General features: G+C 36.8%; 1 protein-coding gene across 22 annotated transcripts in view; it reads right to left on the reverse strand.

The window, feature by feature from the left end:
* The window catches only part of NRXN1 (neurexin 1), a 763,795-nt gene that overhangs the window by 444,330 nt on the left and 293,574 nt on the right, over positions 1-25,891 (reverse strand). The gene's annotated exons all lie outside the window — the stretch shown is intronic.

Below are 25,891 nucleotides of genomic sequence, written 5' to 3' on the forward strand. Positions count from 1 at the left end.
GTTTTCATTAAACCAAACAAAGTTGCTCTAAAAATATCCCTAGAGTTAATTCAAACAATCTGAAAGAATCTGCACATAATTTATACTATCAGTCGCAAATTAGCTTGCTGGGCCCTGATTGCTTAAAAGCCCTCTTTGCGCAGCCATTCTGCTAGTAGGAGAAGTATTAGATTTCTTCTTCCTCTAAACCCTTTGTCACTGTCTTAACTCTTCTGTTCATGTACAGAAAACGTACCAAGGTCAGATACTTTATAATTTAACATCTTTTCAGTTTGTCCTTGGGGCTGAGGAATAGCAGCATCCATGGTATTCATGAAGCTATAAAATAGGGAAACTAGTATCATACAGATCAAAACAGACAAAAACAGGACAATTTTTGAGCCAGTTCAATTGGACAAAAAATAAAACCACTTACGTATTTTCCCTCACTGAAGACTTTTCTGATAAAAATGAAAGACAATATTAGTTTTAAATCCAATTTACCTCCACAGCAAATATTCCTGCTTCAAATCACGTATTTACTCTGCCCAGAGAAGCCTGTCATGATATGACCAGTTCCCAGGGTTCTAGTCTTTATTAGTATATTCTGAAATCACTGTTATTTCTGTGTTGTCCAGGATACAAGGACTGCTTAAAAGAAGCTCCCCAACAACAAAGGTTTGCATGAGTATTTTGTCAATATTTTTAATTAGACAATAAATGATATTCTCAAGTTAAAATACCACTGAAGGGCTGAAAATGAGTGGATGGAGACAAAAGCTATAACCTTCTTCTCTGTTTCTAAACTTTAGCTTACTTTAGAAAGCAATTTGAAGCAAAAGCAACAGCTCAGCAGATCAAAGCACTTTGTGCTGAGGCTCCTTCATCTACAGATTCTATACCATTCAGGACTAGATCATGTCTGGCCTCAATCCAGTGTTCCAATTATAAAAAGTAGTCTGAAGCTGTTCAAGGGACCAATCACTGGTTTAGACCTTACATCCCTATTAGAGGCTAGAAAGTACTTAATGAATACTTCAGGTAGAGCTTCCGGATGATTTTCCTCTGAAGCCTAGTTGAACACAGATGAAAACCACTCTGCAAACTGAACTGACACACAGTAAGTGGAAGAGACAGGGGATGCAGTGCAGAACTGTGCTACTGTTAGAAATCAAATCACTGGCATACGGGCAATCTAAGACAGCATTCCCCAGAAGTGATGGCTGCTATTGAAAACCTGTGTTTAAAAATAAAAGAACAATAAAGAGATGACTGATAGATTGACAACTTTTTACTGTAAGAACTGTCTTCTTTCAAATTATATCATTATCCACCCAGCAAATTTCACCATAATCCATGCCAGAATTATTCTACTATATTAAAAATGTATCCTAAAAGCTAATAAATAAGCCTATATCTCCTTTTTATTTTAAGGTTCTGTACAGATACTGCTGTTTCCACTGGAGCTGCGTCTCCAAAGACAGCAAATAAACCTCACTGTGGATTCCTGACAACTGAAATGATACTCTGCCACAGAGAGGCAGATAACATGTGTTGCCTTCTTTAAGTGAAGACATCAAAAGTAACTAGAATTGGACTAACTTGTAATCTTAGAGAATAAGGATCCATATTTGCATTTATCAAATACCTCTGAATTACCTCAGAGATTGCAGACCAGGCAAAGGAATTTAGAAGAGTACTGGAGAATAAGTACATGCAAGTGATCTCCCATTGGGGGGACTTTCTGTCTTTAGAGTGAAGAAAGTCAAAAGGCAGAAGAATGCAGCAAGAAGCCAGTAGCCTGGCAGGCAATATTACGTGGAGATATCTGATCTCATGAAACATTGGCCACTTTCTATGGATAGAGGGATTTTGGATAGCTTCCATGGTATTTGAAGGAGTTACGGGGGCAACCTTTCTAAAGTAGACTGAAAAGCATTGAAGAGAGGCTAGACAATATGGTTAAAAAGAAGGAACAAATTAGAATTAAATCATGCTGTAAATGAAAGTAATTAAGAAAACAAAGAACAGGAGGAGAAAATATTCTTTAATTGCCTACCAAACAAAGACAGGTACCAGGACAATACAAATAAATGTACAAAGAGAATTTCTTGTTTATGGACAAATTCAAATTGTCTGATATTAATGAAAGCTAGTTAACTGAATAATAAAATTAGTAGTTAATAGCTGTATTAGAAAAACTGAGCAGACAAAAGGAGAGCTAAGTTTCCTTGATGTCTAAAACAGCTTTATAGTCTTCAAAGTCATCTGCCAACAAAGAAAAAAAAACTTTTTATAAATACGGTTCGAGGACCTGATGGACAAAGTGCAAACAGAAATTCTGGCAATAGTTTTCTCAATAACTGGTCACCAGTTCTTCAAGTAGTTTAACATAGAACGTATGAGGGTAATGGCTAAAGCACTTCAGTAAGAGTGGTAAATGCTGGGAATTATATGCCACCAATATTAAAACGTTCTTGCAATCCCTAAATATTGCATATGACAATTTCTTACTTCCATATTTGTGTTGGGTTTGTGTGGTGGGGTTTTAGTAGTGGGGGAGGGACTACAGAGGTGGTACCTGTAAGAAGCTGCCAGAAGCTTCCCCAGCTCCAAGTCAGACCCATCTCTGGCCAAGGCTGAGCCCATCAGCGCCTCTGTAAATAACATATTTAACAAGGGAAAAAAAATGCTGTGCCAAGAAGGACCTGCAACGGAGAGAGAGGAGGAAGGTGCAGGCAGCTGGCTGCACTGGGCTGCTGCCCCTCGCCTGGTGGAGGGTGGAGAGGAAGGCGGCGGAGATTAACGGTGGAGCAGAAATCCTCCTGCAGCCATGGAGGACCCCAGGCCAGAGCAAGTGGCTGCACCTGAAGAAGGCCATGACTCTGTGAGAAGGCTGCGCTGGAGCAGTTGGTTGCTGAAGGTCTGCACCCCGTGGGAGGGACCCACGCTGGAGCAGTTAATGAAGAACTGCAGCCTGTGGGAAGGACTCACACCTGAGAAGTTTGTGGAGAACTGTCTCCTGTGGGAAGGGACTCCATGCCAGAGCAGGGGAAGAGTGGAAGGGTCCTACCCTGAGAAGGAAGGAGTGGCAGAAACAACGTGTGATGAACTGATTGCAACCCCCATTCCCCATCCCCCTGTGCCACAGGGAGGGAGGAGGTAGAGAAATGAGGAGCACAGTTGAGCCTCGGAAGAAAGGATGAGAAGAGGGGGAAGATGTTTTTAAGATCTGGCTTTGTTTCTCATTATTCTTCTCTGATTTTATTGGTAACAAATTAAATTGATTTTTTCCCCAAGTTGAATCTGTTTTGTCTGTAACCATAATTGGTGACTGATCCTTCCCTGTCCTTGCCTCAACCCTTGAGCCTTTCATTATATTTTCTCCTCTCCTTTCCACTGGGCGGCTAGGCGAGGGGAAAGGAGTGAGCGAGTGGCCACATGATGCTTAGTTTCTGGCTGGGCTAAACCATGACAATATTCTACAATTAAAACTTCGCAGTTACCGAGATGTGAATAATTGCATCTTATTACATTCATTGTGTGGAAACAGAATAAAGTCTACACCTATGCTTTAGAGTGCTTATGTTCTAAGTTTTAGGATGTTCATATTCTTTTAATCTTACAAAATTTAAAATTTGGAACTGAATTATCATAGATAATAGTATTAAAACAGGAATATATGAGCCATAACTGAAAATTGTAATTGAAAAGAACTTTAAACTATTAACTGAACGCAGCTGGCATTTGGAAGCCCATTTTCTGGCGTTATGCTGAGATTCTTACCCCTCTCCCAATCTCCCTGTCCGTGAAAGACGTAGTCAGCCATCAGCAAAGCATAGTAAAAAGGACAAAAGCAGTACATTCACAAAAAGTAATAGTCATTAAATTTCAGGAAAAGAACTGAACAGAAAGGAACAATTCTGAGACTAATATCTGCTCTATAACCCATGGAAGTATATATTTCAGAATCAATAGCCTCCAGGGTACAAATAAATTCAATTTGGAAATTTACTCATTTATTATTTTCCACAGATTCTGCCTTTTAAAAATTTTTTTCTTCCTTCTGGGTACATAAAGACAAACATGCTTTTAATAGGGCTTATATTATCCACTGCTATTTCCACCTAAGACACCCTACACATTGTTCTTTAATGTCAACTCAATACATTGTCCCTCAAATAGAGACATGTAGCCACAATTAGTCAACTGAAGGTAATTCGCAATGGAGAAATATTTGAGTCACATTCACCTTTACTCCTACACAACCTACCAGTCAGTATCCTTGCAGTGCTATGTGCTTTCCTAGCACATCTATTGGGCTGGCCCTGGTAATAGGTCACCTGCTGTTTCGCTCACTTTCATACAACAACAATATAATTTTCCTGCACAGGAAACTGCCAGCCCTTGTGGAATTATATTGTGCTATTAAGAGCACCTTGAATTTGTCTTCCATTCACTGTATTCTTTCCTCTTAAGTAAGGTTCAAGACCTCAGTCTTTAAAATATCTAATTACCTCATTCTTGGAATCTGCAAAAGTTCACCTAAACTCACAAGAAAAAAAGAAGCAGTTAGCAGTTCCCAGAATAACTTGCAACAGAGCTATCTAAAGCAAGGAATAAATTTGTTTTCCAGGAGAAAAAGGGCAGACCTACATAGAATTTTACAATCAAGACATGAGCTCCTTTTGCTACCATCTAGGACAACCGTTGGGTAACTTACAATGTCACAGTGCTGAGTCTTAACAAATAAGTCCAGCTAAGGGACAGCAAATATTAACTTAAGCTCAGCACTCTTTAACATGGTAACATGGTCTGTGGTCATATTGGAGCACAAGCAAAATTAATTCATGCTTCCCAAAGATATATCATGTATATAGTTTATTAAAAGCCAGGGCCCTATTATGCAATTAACTCTAGAAATGTATTAAGAACTCACTACAGATTTTGCCAGTCGTCATGGCAGGTGCTTTCAACAACAAAAAATGTAGAACAGCAGCCAATGAAAACATGATAACAAATGAGCAATGTATAAATGTATGAATGACTTTGAGAAGACGTGAAGAAGATAAGGAATTTACTGTTGATAATAGAGATGTATCCTAAATATACAACAGATCAAAAATAAAATTAAAAAGTTGATCTAATAAAAACATTAATATCAACAAAACTGCACCAGTTCTTTCTACTGACCTTATGCCATGAAGTTTAAACCCATGAAAGATGTGAAAGAATCCACATTTCAATACCACTTTCAATTCAAAGTGCAGCCCTTTCCACATTAAAGATTTCTTTTTGTATTTTGTACATCAAATACTATGAGTGAAGAAATGGCATTACTCTTAAATATTTCAGAATACTGACCAACTCTGCTAGCAACAGCCTTTCAATCACTGTGATTAAAAGCCTCTAAATTACTATGAAATATTTCTTTGAAATTACATTATTAAAACAAAATACCATCCTTAAGGAGCTAATCGCATCACCTAATTTGCAGCATCTAGGCTTCCTTGAGAATCAAAGAGAAACCAGGAGTTCAGAGTACCTACATTATGATCTTGCTCTAAAAAGCTTGTCTATTTACTTAATAGAGAGGTGAGGAAAAAATACTTTCCTAAATGCAATTTGAATAAATGGATGAATCCAGTCCCTAAATCCGTTAAGAAAAAAAAAAATAATCACATAAATCCTTATGGTACCATAAAGCAGTATTTTCATACTTTTTCTGAAACTGGGATCATGTGGTGCAAACAATGGCTGTTAATTCTCTAAAATGGAGACTAGTATCATCTAAAATGGCTCAGGTAGGTGCTGCTAACCTACAATTTTACGTTCACAGTGAAGTCAGCGACAGATAACTTACTGATATCAGAAACTGCAGCAATGGGACCTACAGTAAGCGAAGCCTGAGGCGACTTTATCAGCCTGCTTGAACAGCCACTAGAATTTCCTTGCTCATTGAGAACTACCTGGTGCACACACAGCATCACATTCCCCAGAAATTCAAATGCAAAACTGACCATTGAGAGTTATCATGGGTTTTTTTTTTTTGGTATTTGCTGAATAATTCTAAACTAATCCATGAACGTCAGCTTCTCACAGGAGACTTGTCATTTTGCTAATATGCCTCAATTAATTTCCAAGTTCCAAAACGAATATATCAAGGAACACAATAAACTAGAGATTATTTACACAAAATTCAAGAAGCCTCAGATCAAATGTTTGCAATGCAATGGGGTGTATTTCTGAACACAATGTGAAAGCACAACGATATGAATGACAACAGCTATTCAAGCCTCTAGGATTACTCAACTTTTTATAAATAAGCTTTGTTTTCAGAACACAGAGAAGAGACTAGCAGGTACAATGAAAGCTGCAAGGAAACAATTTATTCTTTCTCAGATGAAATGGTTTTAATTTTCCTGGGGTGGATACGTGTGTGTGGGTGGTGGTGGTAGCATGGGGCATTTTGAAAAGGGTTCATTTTGAGCACCAAAACAAAAAAAGAGGGTTTATAGAGTCCTATTCAGTGAGAGGTAAGTTTCAGGACAACAGGACACTGTTCCATGGTATAGATACATAAACATCTGGAAAAAATGATAGCATGTGCATTTTACTGCATTATTTTAACTTAGGTAATATAGTCTGGGAAACTGCTCTGCAAGTTTCAGCTCAAAAAAGCTCAACTTAATAAAGCTAGAGGGAGGAGAAAAAAAAAAAAGAGCATGATTAATCGACTTCAGTGCCACAAATTCCATGGAATATGTATCTGGGAGTTTCACATTCTCTCCCTCTTCCTGTCTACTCGGAACATCCAAAATAGTGGAGTGGAAACAGAGCATAGTGAACTCCCTGCACTCTACTAAAATTGGACTCGTTTCTTTCAAGGTGACGGAAGAGGAAAGAAACCCACATGAAGGCTATTGATTGTCCAAGTCCAAAGGAGCACTCAACATTGCTTAAATTATCCAATAGAGAAAAAAGAATATTTCATAACTGGAAACATGTAAAGCGGCTTTATTAGGCCTGCCCCCTCTCAGGGCAGTGGCTTTTGAGAAACATGACATGGACTTTTTTGAGGCTAACGTATTGTTCATATAGCATGATTATATAATTTCCTATAGGGTACCATCCCCCTCCCGTTTTCTTTTGAGGAAAATGGCAGCTACTATGACAAAAAAGAGTATGCAATTACAGAGTACAGAGCACACTGGTCATTCAAACAGAAAAATAAAATGTATCCAATCTGGTCAAAAGCTACACTCAATAAAAGCTGGGCTTGAACAATAGGTGTTTTATGTAAACATAAAATTGTAACATACTATGCCATGATAATACACTCAGATGGTGCTTTAATGCTACACTGAATGGCTAACTGGAGACAACAAATTTGTGATGGTTATTGTTTCTGTAACTAAACAACATGAACATTTTCTGCACCTATCTTTCTTAATATTACAGGATATATCACACATCAGACATTTTTAAAACTTCTGTTCACAGAAAACTGACATACTTTATGCACACAAATATATGTTCTATTTAAATTGTTTATTATCATTATCCCTGTAAATTCTAGGAAGGCAAATACATAACAAAAAGAAGGCTAAAAAAATAGCATAAATATATGGAATTTCACTGCAAAATCAATAACACACCTGAAGGTCCACTGTAGACTATCTCAAAACCATCGCTGCCCTACCCCCAAACAATGATGCTAAAGAATGCAAAAAAAGTGGAACAACAAATAACTCATCATTTGGTACAGGGAAGGTACCGTAATTATTCTAAGACAACAAAAAAGTTGGTAATGGCTTCATACAGTTGTAGAAACTAATCCAGTACTAACAGAATCCAAGTAATAGGCATATCATGAATGTCATAGAGCACTGTTCTGAAAAACCGTTTAGTTGCTTTTCTTTAGATTCACTGTGCAGTACTGGGAAAGTCACCTCAGTTTCATGCATCAGTCGCCTATTTGCAGAATTAATACAGCTGTGGTAGCTGATCTAGGCAAACTGGTCTCTTCTGCTGGAGTTTCAAAGGCAGATCTCAGAACTGTTTGTTTCTTTTCTCTCCCACTTTGACTGCCTGGATAGAGACATCTAAAGAGGATGCCAGAGAATGTCTTTTTATGTGTTAGGTTACTGGCATATCGTTTAAAATGTTATATTAGCAGAAAAAATTAACATTTTTTTCTAACAACCTCGATAATGGGATTGTTTTGTTTTTCACCCTGCTGTGGACACAAGTTTTTGAATATCTTTGTCCCCTCTTCAATAGACTATTTTGTTATTCTTTGTATGTCCTGCTGTCAGCTGCCAGACTGCTAAATGTTTCTGACTGTGGTTGCTATGCTTTCTGTTTTTAAGAAATGGTTTCAAGTTTCCTCTCTCTCCTCCTCCTTTTTTTTTTTTTTATTTTTTTAAACTTCCCATGGCAAAGACTTAGAGAAATTTCTTGGCAACATCTCAATTGCAGAATTTAGGAACAAGTTGGTTCCACAGAAGCTCAATTGGCTCCTAAGTAGGACTAAGTAGGAATAAAGCCTTTACTAAGACATAAGTCACAAAGCAAAACCAAGACAAACAAGAATGACCAAAAGGAAAACAAAATGTATTATCTGAGGCAAAACCAGCTTTGCATTAATACATGACATAAAGTCTGAGGAAGAAAACAAATTTTATTTCCCAATGACTGTCTGGGAAAAGAAAGGGCTACAGGAGACTCAATTGTTGTGCTGGATTTCAGCTTTTCCTTCCTCTTCCTTTCACAGTGCAGCAAGAGTTACCAAAGACTAATTCCACAGAAAAGTCAGAAACATGCTATTTTTCCTCTTTCTCCATTAACTATTCCTGCTCAAGATCAAGCACAAGAACTCTGTAGGGACTGCAAGAAAGAAACACAGTAAAGCAGAATATATTATTTACCGACCTAGGGTTCATGCTTTATTTCTTTAGGATAACATTCATTATATGATAATTTTTTACAATCTTTACCACTTAAAGCTTTAAACTCAAGATTAGAAAATACAGAAACAAATTATGGGAAAAGGCATAAACAATGTAAATATAAAAATGAATGTTCTAAGGAATATCTTAACTCAAGTGTGTCTGAAAGCAATGCAGCAGATGTACTTAATAATTGAGCTACCTTTAATTAGGGTAGGAGTTGTATGTGAAAAAAATTGAAGTGGTCACAAAAAGAGCAAAAGAATAAATCCCAAATTAAAGAGAAAACTGAAATGGACCCAACACAGAATCCAAGTTTGAGAGGCCAGTGATCTGAAAACAAGCTAACTAAAAAACTTGGTAAAACAAACAAACAAACAAAAAACCAATTACTAATACATATAATCCTGAATGTCTGCAAATATGCAAAAAAGATTTGTACAAATGTTAAACACATTTGAAAACATATGTAAAAACAACTGTAGGCTCCTGTTAAATGCAGAATATAAATTCTGCATATCCTTTAGTGAAATGAAGGGAGTTTACTCCACCCCTCACTTTCCTTCCTTCAGCCTCTCCCTTCAGTATGTATCTAGCTGCCAACTTACGGCTCAACCTTATTACTTCTCCTGAATAATAAATACCCAACTGGATTTTTTTCTTTTTCTCTCACTTGTGTAGGTTACTCTTGCATCTAGCTGAATAGCTAGCTGTTGGCTGTGGGTATTTCTGGCTGCTTTCTGTTTTGGACTCATCTGCTCCATTTCCTGAGTCCTGGTTTGAAAGAACCTTCTGTTCCATTGAAGGGAAAATAGCCCTCTAATCCTTGGCTGAAATGCCATGGCTATTATATGAACTTATGGCCAGCTTCCATGTAGATAGCATCCTTCCCTTCCAGCTCTGTTAGCTGACTATCTGTCCAGTCAAGTTGGCTACTTGTTGACAAGCTATAGAAACTTTCTCCCATTCCAGGAGCTAGCACAGTACCTAGCTAGATCAACAGCTCTCCGATTTCCATTTGTGATATCAATACAGCGACAGTTCATGCAGTGGTTGGCTAAATTCTGCCCTATCATGATAAGTAAATAGTTTTAAAAAAATAAATAATTAAAAAAAAATATCAAATTCCCACCTGCTAATTACACTGCTAACTTTCCTTTCACTTGTGGAATGACTGACATTTTCCTATTCCTTATCTTCATCTGCAATTTCTTATGAATCCTTATAATACTTTTAATGGATCCTTTTTGCTTTCCAATACCACAACTTCAGTAACTCTTCACACGGGTGTGTTGAAAAAATCTTTGCCTTCTCAGATACCTGTGATGATTGGAAGCTAAGTTTTCCATAGTACTTTTGCATGCCAAGTTATTACTATAATTCCAACACAAGGAACATGGTATCAAGCTGCCACATGTTTTTCAGAGGCAGCTTTTCCTTCACCATTTTTCAATGGTACAAGCTGGGCAGTGTGTTCCTTTTCACATCATTCTGTGCTCACATTCCTTTTCTAAACAGCCTATATTTCCTGAAACAACGGACAAAAACCAGTACTTGCATGGAGAAGTAAGAGGAAAAGTGGGGCTCTTCCACCTCAGACGCTGATCTGTGTAGTGCACATGTATGGCTAGAAGTAATTTACAAATTTTTATGAAACAGATTAATTTAATTCATAGAATATTTCTAAGGCATCTCTCATATTTAAGGCATCTTTAACCAGTCTACCTATAGACCATCTTTATGTTAACAAATTTTACTGAGGTTAAAGCTGTCCTCCAAAATAAACTTGCTGAAATACTCCAAATTATCATCCATTATAATGACAAGGAACAGGGATGAATTAGTTGGTTTTCAAGATGTGGCATCTCATTGTAGTGAAAGGACGAAGCAGAGCATGCATACTTAAGTATCGTGTTTAAAGGGTCTGATTCTGCCAGATGAACTGCAAGCCTGAGACTTTGGTGTCAGCTTAGTGCTAAAGGAATGTCAGACAAAAAAATCTCCTTTTGGTTCTGTACTGAATAAGAGATCCTCAGCCTCAAGCAAAATCAATTATTTCGACAGATAATCAGTAAAAACATATAATACTATGACAAACTCTGTCTAATAACATTCAAGAAGAGCAGCTTGCCATATAAAATGAACTACCATGCACCTTTACACAAGCTATTACTGGTTACTCTAATGTAATATATATGCAAACTTTTTAAAGTGTTCTGCAAATATTATAGGTTTTCTAATTCGTTTTTTACATAAGTTTTTTGCTTATTTATGTGTCTGTCACAATAAACACACCTCTCAGTGTTTATTTGGAAAATAGTTATGAAGAGGACTAATTCTTAGCGAAGTGTAGACAGTGCAATTAAGCATTTCTCACTTCCCCACGTCATTGCTTACAACAATTGAACGTCTCAGCAATGTTCTGACATTTGTTTTCACCTTTAAGTGTTTTGTGTTTTGTTTTTTATTTCAAATAAACACTTCAACTTGAAGCAACCTTTTTATATCAAGTATATTTTGAAATATTTTGAAATATCGCTTCATAAAAGTTGGGAGGAAATAGGTTTTTCCTCAGGCAAAAGTGTCAGGCAGAATTGATTTTCCGACTATTTTCACTAAAATACTTTATTGGGACTACATATAGAATGTGCTGAAATATGCATAAATAAAATAAAATCATGAAGGGTATACATAAAAACTAAAGAAAGAATTTAGGCTGACACATCTATACTACTAACTATTGCTTGTGTTCATCTCAGTACAACTCCATTCAAAATACTAATACAAACTATGCAAATAGTTGTAGCCTGCATTTTCTTTGGAGAAGTTTGCCAAAATTATTCTCAAGATTCTGCTCTATGTAGTGGAGCCTTAGCCTCACTGAAGCCACTATTTTCTGGTTAAAGACTGTGAGAAACCCTACTATACAAAGATTGATTCAGAATTAAATATCAAGCTGTTTATGATATCTTCTAAAGAATTAAAGTTTTTATTAGACAACAGGAAGGTAAAACTCAATGTGGTATATGCCTCGTAATTATTGTAGCCCACAAAGAAGAAAAGCATTTGCCTTTCTGTTGAAAATTAATTCAGAATAGCCACATTCTGACTAAAAAGCATATTTGAAGTAAGCAGAAAAAAACACTGTGAAAAAATATTTATATAAGGTATTAGTCTTAAGATTTGCCAATAAAACCAGGTCATGAGGCTAAATTCTACTGCGTGTACCCATGTGGTGTCACCAGAAAACAAAAGGGCACACCCTATCTGCTCAGACTAGTGTCAGATCCAAGGTATAATCTGGTCTTTTCTTTGGAACTGTTTGGCTTTCAAACATGTGGTTCATGAAGATTAAAGATACCATGAGGCTAATAGGAGGCATACTGCTTTCAAGAACTATAACATTAAGAATTTGCTCTTGTAAAACCTGACCCACTCATGCTATTTCCATTTATATTCACTAATTTTCTGTAAAGGGTTCTTTCTGTGTTACCAAGTGGACATCCATCACTGATAAATGAGGGAAACTGCTGCTTTACAAAATATGGGACACACACACACACACTCTCCTGGCATCTCCTGAAAGCTTAAGCTTAAAAAAGAAAAGGAGAATTTTCAAAACATGAGCTCTGTTTTTTGCGCCACTTAGTTTTTAGAACCTTTCAGGGCTGTTACCTGTATGTAGAAGCGATTTCGTTCTCAAGCAAAAAAATGCAGATAGTGTTCAAAGAGTATATGTGGATGTTCAGCATGCACAAACATCCATATAAGACCTCGACTCAACATTCAAGTATTGTTTTGAAAATATGGCTCTCTAACTGGAGTCCAGTCAGATTTACATAAGAAAAGCTAACGGCCAAAAGGATACACACAACACTACCATATACTTTTTTTGCATTCTCAGGGACAAAAGATAAAATTTAAAAGAACTTCTGGATTAATCACATTAAAATTGTTTCCAAATTGAAGTTGTTTGAAAAGCTGTTCCCTTTCTTTACAGTGAATCGTTTAATTTCTGATTCAAACTTTAAGCTTGCTTTCAAACAGTGAAAAAGTATTTCAAAACAAATCAGTACAAATTAAGACAAGTGTTCTACATTGCAAATTATAAAATGTTGTCTTTTCCTTCTGAAGTTCCTTTTGACACAAACAATGTGGCTGATCTTAGAAAAAGCAGAAGGTATCATCAGTTACTCGCTGAAGGATATTTTTTACATTCCTCCATCCCTGGCCTCTCAGCACGGTCCCCTACGCAAGTATGGCAATATGCTTTCAAATGACAAGCCTGGAAACTAAAATGCTTAGCCACCCTGGCTATTAATCCTTGTTGACTCAACAGATACAATGGTTTCATGGTATGATTTTTTTCTGTAAGTTAAGCTATTTCTAAATCTGTCTCACAGGAGTGACGAACTTGACTTTTATGCTTCCTAACAACTTCCTCTAAGCTTATAAGAAAAAGAGAAGATGGGATACTGAATAATGTGATTTATTTAAACTTGGTGTATCTGTTCTTAACCTTTATTTAGCTTAAGTTTGCCATTTACTTCACACCTGAATAAGAGATTGCAAAACATTGTCTTTTTCAACTGCGTAACTGTCATTTTGGATTACATCATAGGTTACTATCACCAAACTGAGACCAATTTACAAAACATCTTAATATATCAAGTTGTTTTTTTTTGTTGTGTGTTTGTTTGGTTGTTTTTTTCCCCCATGCGTCAGCGAAAAAATGTCTTCGCTACAGTTTTTCAGTTGAAATAACACTGCTCAGAAGTTTTCTTACCAGTTTCAGTATACTAGTATTTCAATTCTTGAAACTGATAAGAATGGAACCCCCAAACACAGATACAACAGAAGTATTTCTATAAACCTTTAAGGTGTCAGATGTGCTAATAAATTTATTTGTGTCCTGGTTTTAGCTGGGACAGTTAGCTCTTCTTTTTAGCAGCTGGAAGAGCTCCGTGTTTTGGTATTACTCAGAGTCTCGCTCTGAGAAGAATGTTGATAGCAAGTTGATGTTTGTGGTTGGATGTGAGACTCCAAGGACTTTTCAGTGTGCCAGAGTGCAGAAGCACAGCAGGATAAGGGGGGAGCATAGCCGGGACAAGGAGGCCACGATTCCCCTTGTGATTTGTGGTGGAACTTAAGATTGAGGGCCAAACTGGCCAATTAGCATTCCTATCATGCAGCGTCATGCCCAGTATAAAGGTGAGGGTCAGCCGGACAGAAGGGCTTTTTGTGCTTTGGCTCTCTTTTCGCTTTTGCTCTTTTGCACTTTCGAGGCCTCGCATTCGTCCGGGATTGCAGCTTCGGGACGAGACGGGCTTCGCATACGAGGGGGTGGTGAGCACCTACACTGTGTATTAAATCATCTGTATTAAATTGTTCTTATCTCAACCCACGGGTTTCCCATTTCTCCTTTAATTCTCTCCCTCATTCCTGGGGGTGGGGGAGGGTGAGTGACCGGCTGTGTGGGGTTCGGTTGCATGAGCGGCCTAACCCACGGCAGTTTGCATGTCCACAAGTGAGCCAAAATACTTAGGCTTTTACCCACGTAAGTTCTCTCACTGAATTTTCAATTTCCTTTGTAGCTCTTTGCGCTCTTCATAGGCATAACCTTATTATTTGCAACTTTGAAGATATCTGAGCTGTACATGTAAGTAAAGAAAGTAACAAATATTTATAGGCCATTGTTGCTCACCAGCCCAGGCTGCAGCTCCAAGGATGTCATTTGCACCTCCCACAGCCAGGAGGAAATGGCCCACCTTTTGTAGGCAGGGTCTAAACCTTAATTAGGAAATTTAATCAATTCAATCCAGCTGGGCAATCTGGGCAATAGCCACAGTTGCAATAGCCATAGGCCACAATTCTTACAACCAATGAAGAGAGGTCCCAGTTGATAACATCAGCATTTTTTTTAGACTGGATACATATACAGAGCTGCAAATACCCGAAAAACTGACTATTTGAATGAAAGAATATGCCCATTTGAGCATACTAAAACACTAATATATTTTATATAATTGACTTAGCAATTGGGTTTTTTTTAAAATCCATTTTCATAGTTTCTCAATGTGTTAAGAGTATACTAAATATTTTTTATGAAAAATTGGGGAAAATATCAGTCTAACCTTCACCTAAACATATTGAAACAATTGTGAAAAAGTCAAATAGCAGCTATATTTTCTGTCTGACAACTAGATGATACCAGGATTGGCTCAATAAGGAGATACTGATTTTTATACTTCTATAGATCTTCTTTGTTAAAATGTTTTAAAGCATATATTTAATCACTACCATTCGAAAAGTAAAGAAGTGATTCTTGTCTCATTATTCCTTTCCAGTTGTCCAGTCAAAACTCAGAAAGCATGCACCATATAGATGGCAAAGAAGCATCTCAGTCCTCAGGAACTCTAACACGTATGTAATTGCCTGGACTCAGTCTTGGAAAGAGACTAGTTGTTTGGATTCTTTTCTTATACAAATGTATTAATTTTATAGCAGAAACACTGTATTTTAAGTAACTGGATATTATCATTCTCGTCTTAAAACCTGTCTAAATTAAAAGAGAATTGTAGAATGCCATTTACTAAATAAGTATTCTGTTTCAATGTTATGTCCTTAAAGTCTAACACTAGAACATAGTAGTTTCTGAAAGTACTGTTTAATTTTCTTTGTGGGTTTTTTGGAGGGAGGGGGACAAATATCCCTCAAATTCTTAATTTTCATTCCTCTTTTCTTTTTTTTATTTTTTAACTAACAATTACATGTGGGGGTGTGTGCGCATTCAGCTTTAAAATACAATCCTGCAAGCAACCACCAGTATTACATTCCTCCCAAAACATTATCAGAAAAAAAAAAAAAAAATCCATTTACTTTCACGATTAGAATCCTGAGAAAAGAAAGAAATTACAGCTGCTAGAATGAATCATCTGTAGCAATAATCGCAATTATAGTTAGTCTATCTGTTTTCTGCTGAAAAAAATGAAAATAGCAGATTTCAGCTGCTTTTAACAGGTTCAGCTGTTCTGGATTGGATTAGATCCAGAAAAAGGTAGGCTAGCACAACACTGTGTGACGTGCACACAAACACACAAGTAATTTTACTCCTGTGAGCCGTTTCCCGTCTTGGAAAGTTTTTCTTTGTTTTTATAATAGTAATCAATATATTCAGAATAAAAAATTCACTTAAATGCATTGCTTCATTCTTCAGGCACAAAGTATATGCTAGTTTACAGGTTTTCAAAGATTGCTTAAATAAAACTAACAAAAACTTTATCATAATGGTTATATCAAAAAATTTTCAACTACAAATATGAAAACAGGCTATAAAGTCTGGGCAAATCTGATTGCTTCATACTCCTTACATGGACAAGAGCACCCTTCAAACAGACAACTTTGGTATGAACTTAAATGCAAAGTTTACAACTAGCATGATTCAGTGTTAATGTACAGTAATGGAAAGTTTTCTCATCAACTCAGTGAAGTTTCTGTGTGTCCCTAAAAGCAAACAAAGACTCAACTGAAGAAGCGCAGAACAGGTTGGCTAAATCCTGGAGCTTTTACAGAAATTGAAGTATCATACTACCAGTAGTAAATGAGTACATCTTTCATGCAAAGGTTGTAAGGACCTGGAAGTTGACATCTAGGTGTTCATACAGGCCAATTTTACCCAACAGTTTTGGACTCTGATGATGCATTACAGTAATATGTTCTCACAGAACTTTCTGTTGTTTTCTTAGTGTAACACATCACCAAATAGCTGTCGCTAATATGATGTATTACTAGTTAATGTGGAAGAGATGCCAGGGACATAGTCCAAATACTTACTACAGTTTTGTATTAAATCATCTTAAAAATATTAACATTTCCAGTAAGGGAAAGAGAATCTTGACTAAACAAATGGAGAATAAAGGCAGCAAACAACTAAACACATATGAACATTGCTCTCAAACAACGTTTGCAGCCTTATAATGTCCAAGACAATGACATTTTGAGAATTTCTGTTCTAGGATTCTAGAGGAACAATCTTCCTGCCTGATTCTGGCAACTTTTGTCAGCTTATTGGCTGGCTCTTGAAATCCAATCTGCATTTTACCATCTTTTTAATTTGTCTTATCTCAGAGCAAAATATTTCATTTTTTCCAAATATAGTGATTGATGAAATACAGAGAGGTATTTTCTTTTCAAACATTTTCTTGGAACAGTTTTTCCTGTATCTTGCCTATTTCCATTTTAATCCTGATGTTGCTGAGTTATGCTGAATATTTAATTTATGCTAACCTGTCACTCTTTTTTTCCCCTCATCTGTATAGGTATGAATATTTATGAACACAGCAGTGGCTGACCGCACCTTGTATCATCTGATAAACATATACACACTGGGCACATGGGATGAAAAGGGAAGAAGACTAGAATTTGTTTTTCCATCTTTTGAACACAAAATAAGTACTATCCATAAGAATTGCCTGAACTAAAAGGAATATGCTGTTCCTTATGGTAATCATTTTAAACACCTCATCTAGAGGCTCAGGAAACTCTCAGTCATTTCCAAGCTCTGGCACCTCTGCATGGGCACGGTAAAAAGAAGAGCAGGGGGGAAAAGGACATGGAAACAAATAGGCACGTAGTGATTGATCAATGGGTGTTGCTCAAGTCCACATCAAGGGACCAAAATATTGTCATGAGTACTTTTAGTTTCTTTCCCTTAGGTATTTCTTGAAAGTAGAAAGGAGTAATATATAATCGATAACTCAATACACATGAGTTCCAGTCTCCACAGCAGGTTACCTACATCAGAAGTTGATGAACACCAAGGACTAATCAGTATGAAATGGGTGTCCTTCCTGCTGGTATTTCAAAGGGTAAATGTTCAGAAAATCCTATGGGCTGGAGAGGAATTAATTCTTGAAAATCTCCCCAGCTTCCTTTGATCGGTTCCAGCTTGTGCCTATGCAAAGCATACACAAGTCCTTGAAGAAATACTGTTAGCATCTGGGAGACAAAGTGCTTTTTCTGAAGGTCAGGTCCTTTAAGAAAGTATACTCTTAAAACCTTCTGCGTTCATTTCCTTTGGATCATTGAAAGCTGTACATTTTTAAGTCAATATTAGTACCCAGAACACTTGCAAATCTTAGTATGTAGAAAGAAACAGGCTAGGAATAGAGGATGAAATCCAGGTCACAGTGAAATCACTGCACCTGCAAACTTCCACAATTCTCTCCCTAAATTCTCTCTCCTTGCCAGAACACAAGCACCTTACATCTTTCACCTACCTCTATTTCCTCCTCCTCTTTAAAACAGAGTGTTTAACAAAAGTGTAATGAATAATGTATATAAAGTACTGTTATGGGCTATTGATTTACTAAGTTTGCGACAAATGCAAACTCACTATGATTCGCTGAGCTGGATATGTGGGAAATGTTATAGAACTTCTTTCAATGAGAAAAAATTTGTAACACATCTCTAAATGATTCATAGCAATGACTTGTAGCAAATCTATTAAGTCCTCTAGCTTGGCTCTCCAAGAACAGCATGTTTCCCTGCAGAATAGCTTTTTGCTTCTTTATACAATCTATTCTGAGGTACCTCAGTGAAGACTAAGACAGGGCTTTTACCAATACCTTTGGGAAAGTGCTCCACTACATATTCTATTCTCACTGTCAATCATTTTTTCCTAATACTCAGCCAATCTGAATTTTCACTTCAGTAATCCCTTTGCGTTACTCCCTTTGTGCTTCTGTGCTTTAGCATTTATGCTCTTCAAATATTTATAGTTATTTTTAAGGAAAAAAACAGACATTTTCCCTCAGCAAATCAGTTTCTGTGCCTGAATGCTGTCTGTCTCCCTTGCAGTGCTGTATTTCTTTGCATATTCCGAATAACTGTCAAAGAAATTAATATTTGTTGCTTCTGGAAAAAATAGCCCCATACAGAAAACTCCTTTTGCCCTCACACACTTTCCTATAAACACTACCTCCTGCCTTTTTTTTTTTAATTAAATCTGCTGTTACATTATCAAAAAATGTTTATGGAACTGAGTTTTCCAATCAAGGAATGCAAACAATTACCAGCTAGATATTTTACAGAGAAAAAAGACGAAACTGATATATAATCATTTTGGATACCTGGTCCTAACTACAAATGATTATTATCAAACACACTGTATTAATAAAACACAATGTATAATGAAAAATGAAAAGATTTTGGAGGTCAGGTATGCTTTGGTGATCTTTCCATTCTGATTTCAAATGCTTCAGAACAGACGCCTTAAAAAGGTAAATAATCTTACTTTGTCTCTCCTTTCTTCATTATTGCCTCGAACTCAGAAAACTATATCATCCTGCACCTTTCACACTTCAGAGATCATTGTCTATCACAATACAGTTACTTCACAACATCAATTTAAATTCTTCTATAATGAGCAACATTTTTTTTTTCTCCTCTCCTAGACTTTCTCCAGATTACTTTTCATAGAATCACAGAAAGGGTTGAAAGGGCCTCAGAAAATCATCTGATCTGACCTTTCATGGGAAAGGGAGCCTAGGTGAGATTATCTAGCTCCCTATCCAATCACATCTTGTAAACTTCCAGCATGGCAACTCCACCATGTCCCTAGGGGAGGCTGTCCATTGATCAATTGTTCTCATTGTACAAAATCTCTTCCTGATATCAAAATAAAACCTCTCCTGGTTCAACTTGCACCCATTGCTCCTTGTCTTCTCCATGCTGTTCCTTGTGAAGAAAGAACCTCTTGTGCTCTTTGTAGCTGCCCTTTAAGTACTGGAATACTGTGATGAGGTCCTTCTGAGCCTTCTCCAGAGAGAAAAGATTCTGCACTCCTTCAGTCTTTCCTCATAGGGCAAATCCTCCAGCCCTTTTGATCATCTTCGAACCATCTCCAGTCTTTCCACACTTTTTTTCCATTTTGCAGACCAGAACTGGGCACAGTACTCCAGGTGTGGCCTGATGAGTCCCAAGTAGAGCAGGATGATCACTATCTCTGCCAGTAATACCCTTGCAGATGCAGCCCAGGATCCAACTTGCCTTTACTGCTGTGGCAGTGTACTACTGACTCATGTTCATATTGTTGTCCATCAGGACCCCCAGCAAGGCTGCTCCCCAGCCACACGGAGCCTAGCCTCTACTGTGCTCTTTGGTTATGTTGTCCCAGGTACAGGACTTTACACTTGTCTTTGTTACACTTCATACTGTTCTTGCTAGCTCACTCTTCCAGCCTGTCCAGGTCTCTCTGTAAGACGGCTCTGTCTTCTGATGCGTCCACATCACCACTCAGTTCAGCATCACCAGCAAACTTGGTGATGGTGCTTTCAATCCCATCATCTAGATCATTTATGAAAATGTTGAACAGCATGGGGCCCAGTATCAATCCCTGGGAGACCCCACTTGTGACAGGCTGCCAACCTGAGTAAAAACCATGGATTACCACCCTCTGAGTGCAACTTGTTAGCCAATTTCTTACCCATCTCACAGACCACCCACCCAATCTGTCTTGCCAGTTTTCCCAGGAGAAGGCTGTGGGAAACAGTGTCTAAAGCTTTGCTGAAGTCCAGGTAAAAAATATCTACTGTTTTGTTCCAGAAGGTGATCAGGCTAGTCAGCTCCTAGGTTTTGCATAATTTTATTTCTCATCTGCTTTCTCAACACCCCTGTTCGCCTGATTCAGGTTAATAATATAAACTTTTGAAGCGTTTGGTAATCATCCTGAAGACTACACATTTGTGTGTTTCCCTCATTCATCACTGTTGTGCTTGGTTTCACGTTTCAACTACTTATACGTATAGTTGGTTGAAGAGACTTAACAATTCTTGACCCACGATCTAACTTTGAGTTTGAATTTCCCCATTAAAAGCTGCTTTAAATATTTACCTTTTGTATAATGACCCTTCAGGATGACTAAAGTATTTCAAAGGCTCATCTATTTCTAACCTAAACTCCTTTTTAAAACCTTAAGAAAATCACACTATGCTCTTCACCATTCTAGCAAAGTACACTAATGGTCCTTCTGGATTTTAAAACTATATTTTTCCACTGTTCTTTACTTACTGTAGTTATTTTCTGTTCATCCTGAAACTTATAGCTTTAAATTGATGAGAAAATTTCATTTCTTACTAACATGAACTCACTTTTTGGTCACTAATGATATAGTTCTCCAATTTTCCTCATTTTCACTCACTTCTTTTCATGTCAGCAAGAAATGGACTCAGGATGCCTCTTTTGGGATCCTCTGCTTTCCATTTAGTGAATCTGACTTCTCTGCAATTTGTGAATTTCCTTGCTAATTTGCTGAAAGTGCTACTCAACAGAGATGTAGGTAGTTATAAATCTCCCATGAGTATCCTTTGAGAGGCAATATCTTCAGAAGAGACAGGATTTCTTCAGCACCACTTGAAACATGCCTAATGTTAGTCTGCTTTGTTCGTGTTTCTTCACTGGAAAATTATTCAGTAGTTTCCTAGCACTGTAAGTGTTTTTAAATATCATGCCAATTTACTTGTTCCATTTCTGTTTGTCCTATATAAATTATGTTACACTAATCTATACTGATGTCCATTAAAAAAATTACTTCATTAAGCTCGTCTGAACCTGCTAATGGAGTTCACATATACTTTCATAGGAAACTTGCTTGCTCTTTCTGGGCATTTTCTGTATGCACAGTAAAGGTGCTTCATGGCTTTTAACACTTTTTTCAGAATGCTTCCATCTTCCCACTTTTACTGTGACAATGATACATACACATCAAGCTATCTGAATTAAGAAACATTTCCTTTACTGTATTCCATGGCTATTTTAGATACCACTTAACAAGTCACACAGGATTTGAATTCAGGAAGTGAGTAACACGCATAGTCACGTATTTTCATATTCATAATACTAATTTATATTAGTTACTCTGATTATCCTGAAAGATCTCAAAGTGCTATAGAAACATAATAAATAAATGTGCCACTCAACATAGCCCGGCCATAGGTAAAATCAGAGCTGATGGGACTTCTTTCTTGCTTCAGTTTGAGGTGTTTTTGAAATGTCAATCTGTAAGATTTTCCATAGTAAAGTCTTGATATAGCTCCTATTAAGGTCAGTTGGAGTTAGTGGCAAATACATCAGACTATGAATTAGGAACAATTAGATAGGGGTCTGAATATTAATTGATTCAGGAGATGCAGGACAAACCACTGAGACGTAACAGCTGAATTTTGAATGTGCATACTTAAAAGCCAGTAGTTAAAATATTGCATCATGCACCCAAATATTCTACTCTTTTATATTAGTGTTTATCATGTCACTCTGAAGGAAACACATATGTATTCTGGATAGAAATTTAAAAAATTTAAAAGAAACCTTCTAATTTAAAAGAAACCTGAATAGTTTCAGTATCTTAGAAGAAATCTTGAAGTCTCCTGGTGGATTATCAGCTAAACATTAACGTAATGCAATCTGCACAGAAGAGGAATATAAAACTGAAAAAAGTAAGAAGAATGAAGGATGAAAAAAGTTAAAGAAGGTACAGAGAAGATCAGCAAGAGTGACTGAAAGCCTGGAAAATAACTACATAGAAAAATACAAAGAATTCACAACATTTGATTTACCAATGAGGTTGACAACAGTCACATTTCAAAAGTGTCCACATGGAGGGGAAAATTAATTCAAGTGCAAAGATACATACTTATAACAGTATATACATCTAACTAACCACTGTGAGATGTGGTAGATTCTATATTGTTTGTTTGTTTTTTTAAATACATGGAACACTAAAAACAGTACAGTGGCTACTGTATTTGAGAAAAATTACTTCAGCTAAACCCAATGACCTATTTTATACAGGAAGCCACATTAGATTATCAGCGTTCCTTGGAAACTGTGACAGTTTTGATTAATAGAAGATTACAGAATAGGGACAATCTTAAAGACGATGAGTGTCTAACTTCTAGTTAAATTTAATATAGATATACACAGGTCAACGTAGCTACAGATGTCACCACACTAACTTAATGTCAGCTGAAAAAAAAAAAAAAAAAAAATCACTGTTGCCTGCTCAAAAATCCTGCATTCTTCTGCCAATCACAGAATCACAAAGAATCACAGTGATAACAATAACAAGATAATCTATTGCTTCATAAGATCTGTGGCTTCAGCCATGCAAGAATTTCATAGCTTTTTGCAACCTATAATTATCCTTGCACATGATAAACTGTTATACATCACGAGAAAAGAAGCCATAGAGAATCAAGTGTTACAAAGCCTCAGGTTCAGGAAACAGGTTGCATCCAACATTCTGCAAAGGTACACAAAGGTTTCGAGTGCCTTGCAAATCAACTTAATAATTATGGACAAAAATTTCAAGAACAGCATCCAGATAGGTAGATTCCAAATTCCTCATGACCATAATGCCTCCTTAAACATGAGCACCTCATTTAAGTACCACAAAAGAGACAATGTTCCATCTACTTAATTATTGAGATGCTCTTAGTGCATTGTGATGAAGGCAGCTTTGATTCTGCACTGTTGAGATCAATGGAAGCTTCTCCATCTTTTGAGTTGTGGCAGAGTCAACTCCAATAAAAATCAAGTAATGCATTACAGAAATAATGTAAATAATATAATTGATTCTAATGGAAGGAAGATGGTTGATATGTCAGGTTACAAATTTTATTGAAAACAATGAATTATTCCTAGGCATATATCCATAGACCCTCTGCCTGTCCTCTGCTAAAGCTCAAAGTTTACCAGCCAGCAATCAAATTTTCTCACAAAGGATTCACTCTTGCTAATACTAGATTCCCACATTTGCAATATAAATAAACCAGTGTAAGTGTGCAAGGTTTCCAGCTTTTCTAAAAATCCAGTAGGAGAAGCCCTCTTTGAAAATCCAACGTTCCTCAGTTTAAACTTTCTGAAGTCTTCCCAATTCCTGCAGACGACTCGATTGACACAATTAAAGCAGGCAACAGTGAAAACTACTCGATGCTAATGTACTTCAGGTTCTGCAAAGGCCTGCATCTCAAAGACCAAATGGATAGACTGCTTCCTTGAGAGAAGCTGTGGGGGTTTTGGGTTAGATTTTTTTTTTTTTCCATGGGTGACAAACTATATTCAAGTAACCTCTTTCACATTTAAATTGTAAGTGATCATACAAACACTAACATATGCAGAACCTTTCATTCTATAGTATCACACTCCTCTGGGAGAAAGCACTGAGCAAGGAACTGAAATGGGACAAGCTACTTTCAAATCTGTAGCAAAGTCTGGATTTGTGTACTTTCATTTTCACTACATTAAATAAATCTGTGGAATTACAAAAAATAATTATCATACAGAGCAAGAATAAAGTTCTGTTGCTACTGTTTTTCATCTCTGCTGAAAAAGAAACCATAATCAATTACAACAAATGGGTAGAGACAGAAAATAAAACAACAATTAACAAATATAGAGGTGGAGTAGTTCTAATCCCAACAAACCAACACAGTGAAAAGGGAATGATTGACTTTTAGGGAACATCCACCTAGTGTTGAGAGATCTCTCTTCTTTATCTATTTGCAATGATATATCTCTATCCACTGCATATTAGAAACAAATACACATATAATCAGGTGTTTCATAACCAAACCCATTATTTTTCTAGTATCGTCTTTGGTGTTTATAGCAGCTTGCAGAACTAGTACCAACAAACAAACTGCATCAAAGCCTCAGGTCTTGCTGGAGCATAAGATAACTTTTTTGAAGGGATACACTCCCTTAGCAAAGCAGCTGCTATATTATGTCATTGTACTGGTTTTGGCTGAGGTAGAGTTAGTTTTCTTCATAGTAGCTAGTATGAGGCTATGTTTTGGATTTGTGTGGAAAACACAGTTGATAATACAGGGATGTTTTAGTTATTGCTGAACAGTACTTATGCAGCGTCAAGGCCTTTTCTGCTTCTCACCCCACCCCACCAGTGAGTAGGCTGGGGGTGCATAAGAAGTTGGGAGGAGACAGAGCTTGGACAGCTGACCCCATCTGACCAAAGGGATATTCCCTACCATATGTCGTGCTTGGCACATAAAGCTGAAGGAAGAAGAAGGAAGGGGCAGATGTGTGGAGTAATGGCATTTGTCTTGCCAAGTAACCATTAAGTGCGACGGAGCCCTGCTTTCCTGGAGATGGCTGAACAGCTGGCTGCAGATGGGAAGTGGTGAATGAATTCCTTGTTTTGCTTTTCTTGCACATGCAGCTTTTTTTTTTACCTATCGACCTGTCTTTATCTCAACCGGTGAGTTTTCTCACTTTTACTCTTCTGATTCTATCCCCTATCCCAGCGTGAGGGGACTAAGCAAGCACCTGTGTGGTGCTTAATTGCCAGCTGGAGTTAAACCATGACAGTCATACTGCACAGTATCAGTACAAGTGTCAAGATTTTCTATACAGCATGTGCATTCCAGACTTGTGCATAAAGCATCCTTTACACACACAAAATTGTTAATAATCATAAATCCTGAATATTATTTATTTCAGTAGTATTTGCACAGAAATAGCAGTGTTTGTATAAAACCAACTCTAGGACCATAATTTAAATATGAAAAGTCATAATAAAAGTCAGGGTGTCTAGTGTTCGTATCAAAAGGGTATCAGATTAAATTGTACATTTATTGTGCATTTGGACTATTCCAAATGTGTTCCTTGTAATTTCTGTCAGTAATACATAGTCTAAACATCTAAAATTGATTCTTCTAAAAAAAGTAAATATTAAATTTAAGAATTTCAAACAGAACATTTAAAATAGTAGGGTCATGATTATATTTATGCTGTACATATACACAGAACTCTTAAAAACCCCTTTGTTAAAGGTGACAAACACTTTCTACTCCGGTCTATTTTTATGATTTTTTAATTTTTTTCTTTTTAAGTTCTGATATTTTTCTGAGAGTTTGCTTTTGGAATAAGCTTTATAAATTCATCAG

Source organism: Tauraco erythrolophus, chromosome 2 (genome assembly GCF_009769465.1).
Source record: "Tauraco erythrolophus isolate bTauEry1 chromosome 2, bTauEry1.pri, whole genome shotgun sequence".
NCBI classification, from domain to species: Eukaryota; Metazoa; Chordata; class Aves; order Musophagiformes; family Musophagidae; genus Tauraco; species Tauraco erythrolophus.